Here is a 6,563-nt window from a genome sequence, read left to right on the forward strand (position 1 = left end):
TCTGTTGGGGGTTGGGCAGTTTTTCTTATCTCTTTCAAGAACAATGACACTGCCAGGAAGATAATCTCCTGCTGATGGGCTATTGAATTACTCACTGTGGCTGGTAAGATTAGTTACATCATCCCATTGAGAGATGCTCCACCCAGAGGGAGGAGCCAAGCATCCCTGACACCATAAAACAAGCATTTCTGAGACCACAGACAGCCTTCTTCGCTGGATTTCCGAGAGGAATCAGGAACCAAGGCCCAGTTGCTCCTTTGCCGCATTTTCGGAAGGGATCTACACCCTTCTGCAGATCGCCGCTCCAGGAGGAGCAGCCACCTTTTGGCTGGACTGCTATCAGCACCCTGACTTCTCAGGGTGTCAGGTTTTTTCTCACTTTGCCAGTGGTTGTTTTGCTTGTACTAAATTACATTGTTATTTAGTTTTTTTCTTCCTAGTAAAGAACTGTTATTCCCGTTCCCATATCTTTGCCTGAGAGCCCTTTTTAATTCTGAAGTTGTGATAATTCGGAGGGAGGGGGTTTACCTTCTCCATTGCACAGGAGGCTTTTGCCTTCCTTCACAGGCTCCTGTCTTTTCAAACCAAGACAGACCTCCAAGATCATCAAATCCAGCCCAGCCCCAACAGCTCAACTCAACCCTGGCACCCAGTGCCACATCCAGGCTTTGTTAAACACACCCAGGGATGGTGACTGCACCACCTCCCCGGGCAGCCATTCCAGAACTTTATCACCTTTCTGGGAAAAACTTCTTCCTGATCTCCAGCCTGTGTTTCCCTTGGTGCAGCTGCAGGCTGTGTGCTCTGGTTGTGTCAGTGCCTGCAGACAGAGCCCAGCCCCAGCTGAGCACAGGCACCTTTCAGGAGCTGTGCAGAGTGAGGAGGGAACCCCTGAGTCTCCTTTTCTCCAGGTGAGCACCCCCAGCTCCCTCAGGGGTTCCCTGGGCAAAGCACCAAAAACAAATCCCTGCTCCAGCCTGCAGGAATTTCATCCACCCTCAGTACCAAAGCACCTCCCCAGGGACTTCAGGGACCATTAGGGAGGCTCCATTTCCCTTGTGAGAGCAGCACTCTGCACCTCAGCTCCCTGAATTACCCCCAAACAAAGAAGTTTTGGTGTTAAAATCACTCCCCTGACATTTGGCGACCTTTCACTGTCCCAGCAGCTCAGGGCTGGGAGGGCACAGCAGCTAAATCGGAAATTAGTGCTTCTGGAGCAGGAATTGTCCTGATTTTAAAATCTCATTTAAAAATCTTGCTGAAAAATCTCATTTTTAAATACCACACGTGAAGCAGGGTTCCAGACTGGGAGAGTAAAGGGGTTAAGGAATTCCTCTGGTGTCACAGCCACGGCCACTTGTCCCCTCTAACCCTGCCTTTGCCCTAAAACCTGCTCCTGATGGGATTCCAGGACAGCACTGTGGGCTCCTGAAGTGATTACTTACATATTTTCCTCTCTCCGTATTGCAGGGAGATCTCAAAGGTGTTTTTTTCCCCCCACGTCCCATTTTTGATGGATAGCACGGATCAATCGAAGTCATTCTCCACAGAACTGCTTTTCTATGGGATGAAAGCTTGGAATTACTCTTCTTTGGGATGGAAGAGTGGAATTAGCACATCTGGCTTCCCCCCAGCACCCAGGATGCCTCCTCCTGCTCCCTCCCATCCCTGACTCCTGCTCCTCTCTGGAGAACAGTGATAAAATGCATTCATTACCTCCACTTCAGCAGAGGGAAAATGAGGGGAAAGTGGTTGTTTATTAGATGTCGAGAAATACCAAAACCCTTTTAACTTGTACTCTAAGAGAAAGGAAAAAGGTAAAAAGGTAATTTTCCAGGAAGCTCCTGTCACTGTTTGAAAAGAGAGAGTAAAAAAGACTGCTTTTATTATCTCCTTTATTTATGGTTACTTAATAATGACACAGACAAGTACATTACTCGCTCACCACTTCCCTGCTGCTGCCTTTGTAAAGACAAAAGAGCAATCAAGTGAGGGCCTGTTTGCTAAAAGCTCAGCTCCAGAGTCAACCAACAGCAGTTTTCCTTGGGAAAAAATGAGATGTAGCACAGATTTCATGGAGAGCTCTCTGATCCTGGACCTTAGGGCAGCAGGGTTTTGGGAGAGAGGTCAGCCAAGAGGGGGAAAGGGAAGAGAGAAATGAATTTTAGAGGATTTCCTACTTCTTTGTGGGATATTGATAATTTTTAAGCTGTCAAATGAGAATGTCTGCCCAAGGTGGGATTCACAGGTGGTTCTGCAGGGCTGTCACCTGCCAAAAAAAGGGAGCTGCTTTGGTTTGGGCTGGAATTCTTTGGAGCCAGGTGGGTTCAGAACATTTGGGTTTGTTGTTCCCAAATGTGATGGCCAAGCTCATTCCTCAGCACTGCAGAGGATCAGGGGACAGCAAGGTACCAGAGGCAGAGGGGAAAAAAGGGACAAAAGAGGGTTTGGGTTTGGGTCCAGGCTGGATTCAGGATGTTGCAACACCAGGCTGAGAGGTCAGTCCCAGAGCAGAACGAGGAAATCTGAAATATTGCTGGAGATCACCTGTGGGAAAGGTTTGGGGATCCAGGGAAGCTGGTTTGGATTTAATGCCTCAGTTTCTGCCACCTGCTCTAATTGAAACAAGCACTTAGCAAATGTGAGCAAGTTCAGAACAAGACTCAAAAGCAGGGAACAGCAACCCTGCCCCTATCAGAGTCCTCCTTCTGTACTCGTTTCTCTTTATTTTCCTATTTAAAACCAAAGAAAATCAGCTCAGCTGTTTCAGAGCCTGTCCAGCTGGTGCCACAGGATCCTCCAGGCTGATCCTGCCCAGGGGAAAATGTGAATTTCTCCCATTCTCTAAATGTGAGAAATGCTGGGAAAGGAGCAATAAATGTGGGGGAAAGGCCACGAGCATCACGATCCCTGTTCAGAAGCTTTCTTAGCACTTCTTACCTTCAGCAATTTTTTCAAAGGTTCTCAGCAGAGCATCCTGCACCTTTGTGGCCCCTGCAGCTCCCTCAGGAGGAACATCCTGTTTGTGTGGCAGGTGTTTGGGACAGGAGTGCAGCAGGCTGCCTGTGCAGGGTCACCTGGGCCACGCCTGGCTTCCCCACGAGCTGCTCAGCCCCTGTTGGCTCGAGCACAGCCAGAGCCAAGCTGTTTGCTCCCTGCTCACATCCCAGCTGGCCTGGCACGGCCCTGGGAGCAGCAGGGGAGCAGCTCCAGCAGCACTGGGACTGCTGGAATATAGGAAATTAAAATGTGGGCTTGTAAAGGGATCTCTTCCCAGAGGGAAAAACCCAAAAAAACCTCTCCAGTGGGATTGTTAGCACATGGAGAACTCTCAGTATTGATCCTCCAGTGCAGCTAACCAGGCTGCACCCTGGGTAACCATATAACCCCAGGGTAAGAGGGTTCTGTCTGATTTTTTAAGTTTTTCTAAGCCTTCTGATGTTTACATTCTTGTAATGAACTTTCACACTTTACGTAAATAACTTATTGTTTTGTATTCTTTTATGGAGGAGGAGAAATGTGATGGACTGTTGGTTTGTGCAGTGTCATTGGAGAGGTGGCACTGCCACCCTCCAATTCACTGTCACTTTTGGAAATCTATAAATATTGGAGTCAAAAAATAAAAAGCTTTTTTTTTTTACCTTGAAAAGGGCAGCGAGTCTGTGCTGTGCTGTTTCATATAGTGACAGGCTTCAGTCTGGCTTCAGAGTAAGCTGAGTCCATGATGACATTTGGCACAGGACAATGCTGAGTTTCTCCTAAAAAAACCCAGTTTGGGTCACCAAGGGCAGGACATTTGCACCTCCAGGACTCAGCTGGGAGCAGTGAGGAATGCAGCTCTGGGTGGGGGATATTCCATCCCCTCAGAGCAAAACCAGCGCCAGGCAACCTCTGAATAAAGATTCCTTTTCCCCCTCATGGCTCCCCCATTGCCACCTCTCACGGTGCCTGGCACGGTGGCACGCTGACCCCTGGCAAGGACTGGAGTATAAAAACAGTGCCAGGGTCGCAAATCCCCCATCCTTGCTTCATTCCCCATCCTGTGACGGCCCCAGCAGCAGCAGGAGGTGATGCACAGAAGAAAAAGCTGTGCAGGGAGGGAGGCAAAATCACCTGCCCGGTGTTACATCACTGCTCTGGCTCCTGGCAGCTGTGGCATCCAGCAGCTGAGCCCCCATGACAGGTGAGAGGATGTGCAGGGACCCAGCTGAGGAGTGATGTCAGGACAGCAGAGATCTGAGAGCAGGAGGCAGGCAGGGAGGTAAAAATCCTGAGCAGGAGTGTTTAGAATTGTCTAAAATGTAAAAAAAATGTGGATTTATGGGGGCAGAAACAGCCTCTGCACACATCTGGCTAAGAGCACAGAAGTTATTCCAGGGCAGGGGGAAGAGAGATGAGCTCCAAGCAAGCTGCCTCAATCAGAAAAAACCCTGATAAAGGGCTTAGGGAGAGTGTGAGAGGGAAAAACAGCCCCTCAGAGCAGCACAGCCCCATCTGTCTCTGCCACACACAGCCACTCTGGGCACTAAGGAGTTTGCTGGGAGACGTTTTCCCTCTGCTGATTGATGGCATTTTCCAGGCTGTTATTAACTGGACTTCACCACTTTGGGCTGATCTATGGAGCAGCAGCAGCTTGAAAGCACTTGGCACTGCAGCCGGGGATTAGAGGAAGGAGTAAAAAATCGAGGCAGCTCCTCAGAGCATCCCCATCTGTCCAGGTGAGCGCGGGGGCTGCAGGTGATGGGGAGGGAGGGCAGGGGAGGCTGCAGGGCAGCATTCCCTGCAAAAGGAGCCCTCCCCAGGGGTTTTCCAGGAGCTGCTCACAGTGAGAAATCGGGTGACCGCCCTCAGAAGGAGCAGGGGAAGGAGGGAGGTGGGGATGGAAGGAGAAGCTGAGGTTTTCAGGAGGAAAACGGGAGGAGCCTGCTCAGCACAGGCTGCTTTGGAGTGTGAGGGTGGCTGAGGGTTTGGCTCGAGGGCAGAAATAATCAATCCGCTCTTTTTTGAGGAGCCTGAACCAACTTCTCCAGCATTCCAAAAGCAGGGAAGGCACAGGGGGGCTTCCACCCCCCATAATTATGTATTTAATTAGCAGTGAGCAGAGCACAAAGCCTGGCTGGAGAAAGCATGGAACAAGGCTGAAATATTTCCCTGACCCAGCACTTCTGCTCTAAAAACACACAGAGCTGTGACCTGCAATCACAACAGCAATTCTGAATATCAATTAATCTTACTTTAAGCAGTTCTCACTGCTGGCCTGTGATCTACAATTCAATTTCTTCTGCAGCACCCTAAATTTCCTCTGGCACCATGGAGCAGAGATCCAGCCCTATCCCAGTCCATTGGGGGCTACTGATCCTGAATCCACACACAAAATCCCCTCCAGCTCGAGCAGTTTGCCCAACTTTAGCACTAATTTATGAATCATTTCAGTCAACTTGAAAGTGGCCTCTGTAATATTTATTTGTCCAATATCAATCCACTCAGCACTGTCTTGCCACAGTTTCAGGGGTCTAATTAAATCACAGGCTGAATTGGAAAAGCCGTTCTTGCAGCAAGGCTGAGCTGACCTCCTCAACTCATTTATCCGCTGATAACCCTCGTGTGGAAGCTCTCAGCCCCCCTGAGGCAAAAACTACTTCACATCCCATTGATCCCCAGCTCTTCCCTGACTTCTCAAGCAGCTCTTGCTTTTATTCACTGATCAGAAATTACTTGACCAGCCACCAAAAAAAAAAAAAAAATTAAAAAAAACCAACTCTTCATCCCCATCTCCCAGGGAACCAAAGCTGTGAGAAATCATGAGAGGGGACACGCAGCCAGGGCAGCCCAGGGGTGTTATGAAAGGTGACAGCTCTTGCTGCTGCACTGCGTTTGAAAATGTGAGTAATCATCAAGGTGTCGTTTGTGTTCTCCCTCTGATCAAAGCACTGGACAGAAAAACATCGAGTTTTGCAGGGGAGCAGAGGTGCTGGAGGAGCCCCAGCTGTCAGGAGGAATTTAACTGTTTATGGCCTCCTGTTCTGTGAGCCATTAAACCAAACAAACAACAGCTGCTTCCCCTCCTCTGCAGCACCAGCAGGACCTGGGCTGTTCATGATTCATTCTGCTTTGGCATTGCCATCACAGGGGTACAAAATGCTGCTCCCAGACCTTGTGTTAGGTGCTTAATGCTCCCAGAGCAAACAGGTGCTCACCCTGCCTGTGGAGTGATGCGGCTCATCTGGAAAGCTCCACACACCCAGAAGGAGGCCAGGCAGCAAAAATTCATCATTCCCACCCAGGTGGGCAAAGTGAGACGGAGAAACACTTCCCATCCCCACAGATCCATCTCCCAGGGTCCCTGCAGAGAGCACAGAGCTCTTTCTGTGCTGGTCTCACTCAATCCTGCACCCTCATGGTGATAGTAAAAGATTTTTAAATCATAGAAAATGGAGAATTAGAGAGTTAGGCTTAGTAGGCCCTGGGAAATGTTCAGGGTAGGCCCTGGGAAATGTCAGGCCTTGTGCTTGCCAGATCATGTGAAACTGCACCTGTGTAGCCAGTATATGATAAATGATATA

The 6,563-nt window shown here is 49.3% G+C and overlaps 1 long non-coding RNA gene across 1 annotated transcript; it reads right to left on the bottom strand.

Annotated features, from left to right (window-relative positions):
- Window positions 1-1,993: 1,993 nt before the first annotated feature.
- Window positions 1,994-6,280, bottom strand: LOC135285603 (uncharacterized). Its single transcript, XR_010350401.1, has 3 exons — window positions 6,198-6,280; window positions 3,642-3,758; window positions 1,994-2,098 (listed from the first exon to the last, which is right to left on the bottom strand). It is a non-coding gene; the product is annotated as an uncharacterized LOC135285603 (long non-coding RNA).
- Between the last annotated feature and the right edge of the window lie 283 nt (window positions 6,281-6,563).

The sequence above is a fragment of the Passer domesticus genome, chromosome 23 (assembly GCF_036417665.1).
Source record: "Passer domesticus isolate bPasDom1 chromosome 23, bPasDom1.hap1, whole genome shotgun sequence".
NCBI lineage: Eukaryota > Metazoa > Chordata > Aves > Passeriformes > Passeridae > Passer > Passer domesticus.